At 52.1% G+C, this 10,595-nt stretch overlaps 1 long non-coding RNA gene across 1 annotated transcript; it reads right to left on the bottom strand.

Moving 5' to 3' along the window:
• Positions 1–1,324: 1,324 nt before the first annotated feature.
• Positions 1,325–8,299, bottom strand: LOC144139559 (uncharacterized). Its single transcript, XR_013316270.1, has 3 exons — positions 8,252–8,299; positions 1,507–1,557; positions 1,325–1,360 (listed from the first exon to the last, which is right to left on the bottom strand). It is a non-coding gene; the product is annotated as an uncharacterized LOC144139559 (long non-coding RNA).
• Positions 8,300–10,595: the final 2,296 nt, after the last annotated feature.

The following is a 10,595-nucleotide window of genomic DNA, read 5'->3' as shown; positions in this document are numbered from 1 at the left end:
TCACTCGAAAAAAAAATAATTTATTGGGGCGGAAGAACTTCGTGAGTGTAGCCTACTTCATGGAGCGCAACGCGTTGGTGGTGACTGCTTGCTCCGCGGTATCTAAACAGTCGACAAGCACAACACCGCTGCCCTCAATGACACTGAAGTATCGCCGTAGCAGGGCCACGGCAGCGACGGCTTCGCTCGTTCTCGGAAGCGGCACGGAGTCCTCGGCGTCTTATACAGAACGGAGACAAGCATAGATACAAGCGAATAACGGCGAACCCAGCGAACTGAGCAAGTGGGCGCAGCGAGTTGCGCGGTCTTGAAGTTCGGTGACACCGCAGCCCGCAGTGCCCTTCGGCTCCAACGGCATGCATGCGTGGAGCTGATCCACTCTGCCACGGCCGGTTTGGACGCGCCCGAGGGCGCCCGGGAGTCGCAAGCGACACTCGCACCACCCTTGCGCGCCCATGTATTGCGGGAAAGCCTGCCGCATGCCTAAGGAGAGCGAAAAATCCCGCGCGGGAGAGTTCGACAATGCATTGTAAGCCAAATCGCGTTCGATATAAAAAGTTTTAAATGCATGTATTTTTTACCAGAAATATACAATAGTTTGATATAGGCAATAATTCGATATATCCATGTTCGATATAAGCGGGCTTTACTGTGTACGGTATCACTCCGCCTAAGCGACGGACACGGATGTCAACGGCCGCGCGCGTTTTGAATGGAGTTGCTATGAAATCGTCTGCCTTTCCTCGCGTAGTTTGTTTGCCATCGCTGCAGTACTTTATAAGTCCATTAAGTACACAAAATTACGGAAACGGCTCGTGCCATGTTCAAAATATTCCCAGTAACGCACTACTTGTGGCGCGCGGAGTAACATCCGGCTGCGGTGATGCGGCACAGCGGCAACTTCCGTTGCCGTTCTTAAGTTGTAACCGAGTGTAGCTTTGAGCTGCGGGTGGTAAGCATAGTGTTTTTGGAAATACAAAGCTGTTATAGGGTAAAAGTGAGCATTTGTGTAGGCAAACCCTGGTATCCTAGAAAGAAATAGCATGACTAGTACACATATAAGTGTACAAATACTGTGGGCGGCTAAAATTCACTCTCAATAGAAGAGCTATGTGGACGAAGGAAGAGAACATTTCACTGAAAAGCAATAGTTCTGTTAAAAGGGTATTACTGCGTTAAACCACTACAAGAGATCACCTTCTTATATCTGAAACTAACGAATGGCTATGGTAGGTATTACGCATCTTTTCGAGAATTTGTTACATGCGACTTTTCCAACTATTATGATGTGTCGATTTTTCAGAAGTTGCCCTTTTTTACTTACCTCTAACACGTCATTCGCCAGCTTCATTGTGTCCATCTTAAAAAAAAAGGAGCATTTACATTTTTATACACAGAGCGCGTTGCCCCGGCAATTCTTGCGTAATTAGTGTTGAGTTTAAAAATATTAAAGGAGTTGCATAAGAAGAAGATATGACTTCGTGTCTGGGGTAAAAGCTCACTCACCGTGACACTGCAGGAACCCAAGTTTCCCTCACCTCGTATTCTTTCCAGGCACTAAAACAAACACAAGGGAACATAAAAACTCGCAACAGCCGCTTATCTGCGCGTTAGTCGCTTATATTTTCCATGTCCCAAAGGTCAATCTTGGTTTCCAGAATTACCCATTTACCCACTTGTATATAACTACCCCTGCCTCTTTTTTATCAATGTCGTGTTGTGCATTTCCATGCCAATCACGCTTGTTCGCAAGACGTGATTCTTTGTTGTCTTGTTCACTTGGTCTTCTTATTTGTTGCTATTTTGCTCTGTATCGATCTGTCATTGCTTTCTCCCAAGGCAGGCGTTCCTGTGCACCATGGGGTGCGAGAAATGTTGCTAACTGGATACCCCTCGTTCCTCCTCCTCAATGAATTATTACCTACCTATTTCATGTGTAACAACGAAGCTTCTTAATAAGCATTACGCCCTCTCTGCAAAATGGATTCTTTTGCGCGTCTACTTCTCTCACAGGATTAGGTATCTCTCGAAAAGACTTGCCATGCCGGATTTGAATGTCTGTCCGTACAATACGAATTTGATGATGAAGAACACAAGGTTATTATGTTAAGAGTTTCAGGTTTCTCGCAATCCGCTAAATCGAAGACTTCAACTTGGGGAGACTAATGCAAGCACCGCAATTGCAAATAGGTGCGACACATGCACCCTAAACACATAACCCACACCCAAGCGAGAGTGGGAGGCACCATCGAATGCACCCAATAAACAGGCGGACTGAATGACTGACTCATCAATCCCCACTGAAACCCCTGGACGGGAACATCTGAGTTGTCGGGAGTGCATTCTTGTAATTAGGTAGGAGCTTACGTACTCTGGATATTCGTAAATTCGGCGGCTCCGAAAATAAATAAGGAAACTCCTGCTTTGACGAAGCTGTCATTTTTGATTTGCCTTTTAGCTATCGAACTAGTTTTCCTGGTGAATGTAGCACTCATAAATGTGTAAAAAAGTGATTTCACAGGTTCCAACTACCCTACTTTGATGTGGCGGATCTGAAATAATGGTAAATTGTGTGCTTACACAGATTGGCAAAGGTATTTTTGCCGATATAGTTTACACTTTTTCTGAAAATTTCTTCCGCACAAATGCGGAAAAAATCAGGTATTCCTTCCTAACGAGCTGATAAAATTCAGAAGAGATTTTTAAAGTGAAATTCTTAACACAGTCAAACGGCCGGACACGGGGTATGAGCACCTATCCGAACAGAGGTTGCAGAGGTTTCAAGTTTGGAAAAAAGATCCTTCTAGTGGTGTTCAATTTGACTCAGTATGTTCAAATGGCACCCCTGATAAAAAATGGCTAAAATACTGTTGCTGCAATAATTGATTATATTGTGGGCCCTCTCATATATAAAAATGGTTTTTCTGTTATCGTATGCCGTATTTATACCTAAATCGTGCTTTGCAAAAATTTTATTATAATACCTTTTAGGACGAATGAGGGTTTAAAGTTTATTTACCTGGTTTTTGGAATCTGCTATGTATGATGGGGACATTGATATTTGTAATTGATTATTACATATAAAAATCATAACTTCTCGCTAACATGCCCCATTTTTTATTCCAGTAATTTGACCTAGCAGAGCTGCAAAAGTGTGAGCATGATTTTTGAAATTACTGCCCTTTCAGATTTTACATGGCTACGTGAAATATAAACGCAATACACAATGTGAATGGAAAATGAATGAATGAATTTATTGTCAAAGAAAAGGAAAGGAAAGTCCACCAGCAGGTGTAAATTGTCACACCTAGGGGGTGGACACTGGTACGCCTGCTGGCGTGGGGGTTGGGCAGAGGATGGCAGATTCATAGAGAGGAGAGATATAGGATAGAGGTGACATATTTACAGAAGTCAGGGCAGGGAGGGGCATATTGACAACACACACACACACACAAAGCCTGGTCCAGGAAAAAAAGAGAAAAATTCTACACAGTTACTGGGCCAAGACGTGTAGTGCCAGGCGGAGCCCTGAGGCATCCAGGTAGCCATCCAGCGCCTCATGGACGCTGTCCCGCTCCCTGGTGTTGCCCGGCGGCCATAGAAGCTCATCGAGTGGCCGCGCCCTTCCTCCCAGGGTGGCCAGCAGTTCCGGCCTCCCTGCCGCGTACTCGGGGCACTCGAAGAGCAGGGGCGGGAGTGACTGGACGGGTGCGTGGCAGTGCTGGCAGGCAGGGCCGTCTGCGAGCACCAGGCGGTGCTTTCATTCAGCCATCCACACAGCCCCTACGGGGAGGCGCAGGATTGTCGAACGCTGCTGTCGGGACAGAAGTGCGGCCCGCACAGGTGGTGGGGCCTCTCCAGCGGCCAGCCGTGGGTCCGGGTGCTGTGACCGCACGTGCCGCTGTATAAGCAGGCGGGCGTCGTCCGCCGCTGCCGCGGCATCCGTGGCCTCGGGGGTCAGCTCGTGGGACTCGGCGGCCAGCTCGTCCGCCCGCTCGTTGCCCTCGAGCCCGATGTGGCCGGGCCCTACTGCAGCCGCAGCCGGGCGCCCCTGTCTGCCAGCCACTCCGCCTTCTCGCGCACGCCCCGAACCAGAGGGGAGTGCGGGTCGCCTTCCCGAATGCGCAGCAGAGACACCCGGGAGTGGCACACCAGGCCGCAGCACTCGGGTGCGGGCTCCAGCTCCAGCATGCGCGAGTACAGGGCCAGCATGCGCCCCATGGGCGAGTACCGGTGGGTGCGCAGCCGCTGCAGTAGGGGGCCGCCTCCCTCAGCTCGGCGCAGCCGGTCGATGTGGCCCAGGGCCCGCTGCTCGGCCGTCATCTCGAGCGTCCACACCCCTGCTCATCCAGCGTACTGTCGCACTGAGAGTTTCGGGGCAGGCCCACGCAGGCGCGGAAGCGCTTCGTTGGTCTCCCTCCAGCTGCGGCCAGTTGGGTCTCTGCAGGGTGACCAGCGGCATCGCGTACATCGGTAGCCCCACGGCCAAGGCGCTGTACAGCCGCAGGGCTCTCTGCTGGGAGCAGCCTTTGTCTCAGGCGACCATCTTCCGCAAGGCTGAGGTGGTCAGCTGTGCCCTGGCACGAAGCTCCTTTGCGTCCTGGCGGAAGTACACCCTGTGGTCCAGAGTGAGCCCCACGTAGCGCACCCTGGTCTTCCACTCGAGCTTCTCGCCATCTATGTGGAGGCTCCTCGTCCATCCTGCAGGCGGCTGCGAACGGGTGCACCAGCAAGACCGCTGTCTTTGCAGCCGACGGCTGCAGGCCTACACCTTCGAGCTTGTACCGCACCGCATCTATGGATGCCTGCAGCTGTGTCACGACCACCTGCCGTCTCCGTTCAGTCCCAGCACCCACAGGGCAAAGTCTTTGGCATACACCAACATGTGTACCTTGTGCCCACCCCCCTCTGGGCAGGCAGCCTGGCAGGGCTGCCGTCACCAGGTTGAAGAGGAAGGGGCTGATGACGGAGCCCTGTGGCGTGCCGACGTCCACTGGCCGAGGTGCAGACAAGACGTTCCCCACCTGCACCTGTGCCGTTCGGTCCGACAGGAACGCCTCGACGAAGCCAACAGCTTCCCTGCAATGCCATCCTCCTTCATGGCAAAGGAGATGGTGGGGCGGTGCAGGTTGTCAAAAGCGCCCTTCACGTCGAACAGCACCAGGGAAGCCGCCTGCCTGGTGGCATGGGCGTGCTCCAGGGCCGCCACCACCTCAGTGATGGAGTCGGTCGCTGCTCGGTGCTTCCAAAACCCCGTGAACTGCTCCGGGATTGCTTTCTCCGCCGCCACGATGGCCTCCATCTTGCGCAGCGCCACCCGCTCCAGCAGCTTGCACCCGCAGGAGGTGAGAGCCACGGGGCGATATGCCATGACCACCCCGAGGCCCCTCCCCGGCTTGAGGACGGACCTCAGGATGGCGAGCAGCCGCTAGGGCGGCAGCTGCCCTGTCTCCCCGATGCGGTTGTAGGTCACCAGGAGCTTGCCAAACCCCACCCCGCCCAGGTTGCGTATCATCTGGTAGGTGAGGCCGTGTGCCCCTGGCGCCGACTTGCACTTGCAGCTGCGGAGGGCACCACGGAGTTCGGCCTGTGTGAGGGGGGTGTCGTTGAGCAGGTGCTGTCCCTCGGGATCCTCCAGTGCAACCGCGGGCCTTGGTTCCGCCTGGTGCTGTGGCAGGAAGTGCACCGCAAAGAGTTCGGCCAGCTCCCCAAAGTTGGCCTGCTTGCGGATGGCCAGGGCGGCCAGGGGGTTGCGATTTATCCGGGGCTTAAAGATGGAGCGGAAGATGCCCCAGAGCAGGAAGGCTTCTCGGCATTGCAGGCTGCCCTAGCATATGGCCCCGACATCGCCAGCACCTCCTCTCGCGATTGCAGCTCGCGGTGGCGTGATCGACCACCCCACATTTGCCGCACTGCAGCGGTCTTCGTTTGCATGGCCTCACCGGTCGTCGCCGCTTGTACAACGCGATTTCCGCGGGGGGTATCGGCGCCGCGAAGCGCAGATACACCGCAGTCCCCCTGCGAACAGCCGACGGCACAGCCACAGGCCTCTCGAGGCAGCCGACGATGTCCTCGGTGGTGATCGTATCGTCGTCGACCACTTTGACGCACGTACTGCTCCACGCTGGCTCATGCCGCATATGTTGGTTGTGGTCAGGAGAGCCTCCAGAGCGTCCGATGTGGCCGCGTCCGCTGCTACAACGTTGCGGCGAGCGTTTACGCAAACGTCGATGACCCCAGGCAACTGCGTGAGCTGCGTGTCGCTGGCGTCGCTCTTCTACTGCACGAACGCCGTAGAGGAGACCGTGTGAAAGGACCGTGCCGAGGTCTGTGGGACGGGCCGGGTGCATGGGCCCGTCGTTCTTCATCTTGCGGGCGGCCTTCCTGTGCTGCGAGCGCGACACAGACAGCTGCCAGGACCCTTCAGCGGTTTGTTTGCTTTCGACGCTTCCGCCACTGGCCGCCAGGGGTGGAAGCTGCGCTGGTGTCGCGTCCACGCCGGTGGAGCCCTCGGCACTCTCTAGCCCCAGACCAGAACGGCCGGCCGCTGCGGGGGGGGGGGGGTCGAAATTCGCTCCAGTCAGCATGTCGCGTCTCCCCTTGGAGGCCGTTCCATGCGGCCAGCTGTGAGGCGTAGTTGGTGCGGTTCAAACAGCGTCCCTGTAGCTGGGCTGGCTGAGCACAGCACGGCCGAACTCGGGAGGAGAGTCGAGTCCGGCCTTGAGCGCAGTAGGCTGCCTCTAGTGCTCGTGCCCAGGTGACGCAGTTGTCGTCTCGCCCGAGATGGGGTCAACGACGGGGTCCTCCCGCAGCGATGGTCAATGCTGGCCATCGTCGGGCCTGTTCAGGTTCGGCCGCGGCTCCTCTGATGGCGTCTGCGCGTCCCCTCTGCTGCTGTCGCCCCAAGCAGGGACCGAATGGCCGCCGCTATGACGGAATCCCTCCCCAACCCGTCGAACATGGCGTCGCACGTCTCCCCGCCGGCCCACCGACAGCATCGCTCCTGCTCGGAGTGAACGGTGTCTAGTTCGTCTATGACGAACGCGGCAAGTGATGGCCAGCTGGGCGTTCTCACCCTGAGTCGTTCGACGCCCGCCCAGTCCTCGCAGGCGCACAAGCTACCGATGAAGCGTCTCGAGTGTCGCCCCCACTGCGGCGTTGGCTGCTGCAGCTCGGCGACCACCCCCGCCTGTTCGGCGATAGTTGGGGAGCACTCGATCGCGACCTCGACAGCTCAGGGGCTTGAGCTCACCTCGCTGTCCGGGAAGTGCTCGATCGCGGCCAGTGTCGCTGGTGTTACCGGACTGGCGCCTACGCTGGAGCGTTGTTGTGTCTCGTCGTGCCCGTCCTCAGGCTCCACGCTCTCTGGTGAACCGCAAACCGCGTCGTCAGGCCCCGGGGCACTCGCGCGCTCGGGAGAACTCGCGCGTGAGTTGTGGAAACTCATCGCTCACCGAACGTAAGCCCGGACGGGCAAGAAGCGCTATTTCTGCGTGATAAACGAAAAAGTTTGCTAGAGCACATGACTAACATGGCGGCCATGGGCCCCCCTGGTGATTTTTTCTTCTTGGCACAGAGCTTTTAAATTTCGGGAACAAATTTCTATTATTCTTAGAAGCGTAAGAGATACTCATTTTAATTAAACGCTTTTTTTTTGAAAGAGAAACACGCCAACTTTTTTAGAGAAATTGCGCGAGAGCTGTCGTTGCAGTGAAACCTATTATACAGTTTACTGTATAAACGGCGTACACCAGTGAGCGATTCGGGGTTATGGGTAGGCTGTTTTTTTTTTGCAAAAAGTAATGGTTTCTTTTTAAACTACTTTATTACGTCGCATGCTGTGGTCACATAAAAAACTGGTGTGCAATATTATTTTAACACTCAGAGTCTACAAGCTAATTCGGAGGCTCGTTTAAGAAATTGCAGAATTGGGTTAATACCACTTTGGACAAATACACGCTACAAAATTTACATTAAATGTGGCGTACCTCTCGTTTTAAATGCGCACCTGGGCATCACCGGCTAATACCGCATAATTATTCTTAAACCAGTGATAACATTAAAGGGGCCCAGTACCAGAAAATAAATAGTGCCATAAAGCATATTATACTGTGTAACTACTATTTCGGTAACTGTCGAAGAAACGCCTACGGTAAATAGAGCTAAAGGGTTTTGGTGGTTGTTCTAATGGCTGCTCCGTAAACAGCGAAGTGGCAGCACCAACTTTCGCGAATCTTTGTTTTTTACTCACCCCCTTAAAGCCAAATACATCTGGGAAATGGCTGTTGCGGCAATCGACTGAAAAAAAAAATAAAATACGGTGTTTCAAAAAGCCTGTAAAACAGAAGTGCGCGGGGTTTTGTCTGATATAAACCTTCGTATAGTTTACTTTCTCCCCTCTTACAAAAGCTAGTCTCCTAAAGTTTCCAAATCAGCCATTTATGAAACAACATGAGCGTATCGCAGTCAATAAAGGCGTTACTTCATACGCCAATTTATCCCCATTAGAGCAATCAGACCTTATTGTGGCCATTTAGGCAGGCCTGCCTCTACCTATATTTCGTAGGAGGTGTGCACGATGTATCTGCTGTTGTTTAACCAGTCCGTATAATCGGGCAACAAAGCGCATGGCATGTTACATCCCGCATGACACATCAAACCGGTTTGTAATCTACGCTGATGCTGCTATGACATGGGAAGAAGGCCATGACTGTGAAAAGTGAGGAAAGTGAGGTTTTACTTTAGGCCACCATGTCAAGCACCGAGGACCATCTAGCCCGACTGAGGGTTAAATTTTCGCCAGAAAAGACCGAACACTTTCTCGTTTCTAATGCCAAATCTAATCCATCTTTGCCACTTCACTCCAAACTTGTCTGGTTGGAATTACGGTGGTTACACATTGGTACCGAGATCTGGTTACCAAAACTAAACAAACAATAAAACCGTACAACATGTCAATAAAGAACTCCAGGAAGTACAGAAGCGCACAAAAACGTGTCTGCATTACAGTGGCTTGGGTGGTGGCCCTCGGTGCCCTCGCATTTACTGCCCCAGCTTGAGACTTCAACAAGATTAATTTCAGGCACTGCACATCCTATATTGAGCCACCCCACGAATTCTTACTGGCCATTCGTGGCGTACCGAATTTTAGTATTTTATCGAGCCGTTCCCGTTCCCTCATCTGTGTGAGAATGACAAAAACTCGTTCCCAACAAACTCCTAACAAAACCTCACCCTCACAGGTAGGCAGTCTCGGATTAAATAACGATCGCGCAATGCCGATGCGAAATCTGCAAAGCCTCATAGCACCATACGTGTTCCCGGACGTTCCCCAACTGCTATTCCGAAACGAATCCTACCGGGTCAATCAACGCTGCTCGAAATACTCCCACAGAAACTGAATTGTTACTCCTACCTGCTGAAATCGACTTCTACGGGGATACTATTGCACCGCAGATTATTCGTGGTCTGACCTTGACCTGTGCTGACGATCAACCCCTTAGCAGCCCACCTACTCTTCATCTCATCCATATTACCAGTTTGGAAGCCCAACTATACATATAATCGATTCCCGCAAATACATAAGCTTCGTCGTCCACGTGTTGTTTCCATCTCACATTTGTATCGTCAAGAACCCGTTCGGAATAATTAAGGAGCCCAGATCCTCATCCTATCATAATTCTCTTTAAAGAAGAAACGCGCTCCAGAGCTCTCTTATTTTGTTGTAACATCTTATTTGTACGAAAATATTAGTATCCTACACCCCCAAGTACACACGCCGACCGTTCAGGAGCCGAAGAAAGTAGACTCACCCCACCTACGCTGGTTCCCACTATGCCATCTGAGACACCACTGCCTGCGTTAGTATGGTTACGTCGCCATAGGCGCGCCAAAGAACGTTGCATCGAAATCACCTTTTAAGAATATTTAATCGACATCCTTCCCCTGCCCCGATTCGGCAATGTGTTTCTCAACGAGCTCGTCGTCAATCCTGCCTATACCACGCTCATCCTCTGGAGCTATATTTCCCATAACTTCCCTCTCAAGTCTAAATACGTTCCGCAGCACGCTTACGTACACGAACCTGTATATTATTTGGAATTGTTTGTTTTTTGCAGAACATCGCTTAAACCTCCATACGTCTTTCGACGAACCCACAAGCATACTGTCGAACTAGAATCCCATTGACGAGTCTCTACAGCACAAGATAGACTTGAGGGCCTAGCATAGGAAGGGTTGCTGGGGTCGACACTAATTCCTGCTAGGCACATGCATTGAGCTCCCTCACGCCCACTCCAAAGTGGTTTTTGTACTTCCTTGTGAAGGCAATCGTTACATCTACTAATGCCAATGATCACTATAGCGACAAAATGTCTGTTGTGTGAAATTGGCTAGTTTGCCCTGAAGGTATTTGTGAGTTTGTGCTTGCGCAGTAAACCTTGTTGGTTTACTGCGCAAGCATTTTTTTGCTTTCAGTTTTCTGCAACACGTTACAACAAACAAAATCTGGAAATTTAAGCCAATTTTTGTAAAAAGCACTACTTCTGTTTCAACCGTCAGACAGTGGCTATGCTGGAGTCTCAGCATGCTCAAGT

The sequence above is a fragment of the Haemaphysalis longicornis genome, unplaced genomic scaffold, assembly GCF_048455015.1.
Source record: "Haemaphysalis longicornis isolate Haplotype H1 unplaced genomic scaffold, Haemaphysalis longicornis Haplotype H1 scaffold_5, whole genome shotgun sequence".
Taxonomy (NCBI): Eukaryota; Metazoa; Arthropoda; class Arachnida; order Ixodida; family Ixodidae; genus Haemaphysalis; species Haemaphysalis longicornis.
The sequence above is the reverse complement of the archived record's forward strand: the minus strand, read 5'-3'. Positions and strand labels throughout refer to the sequence as shown.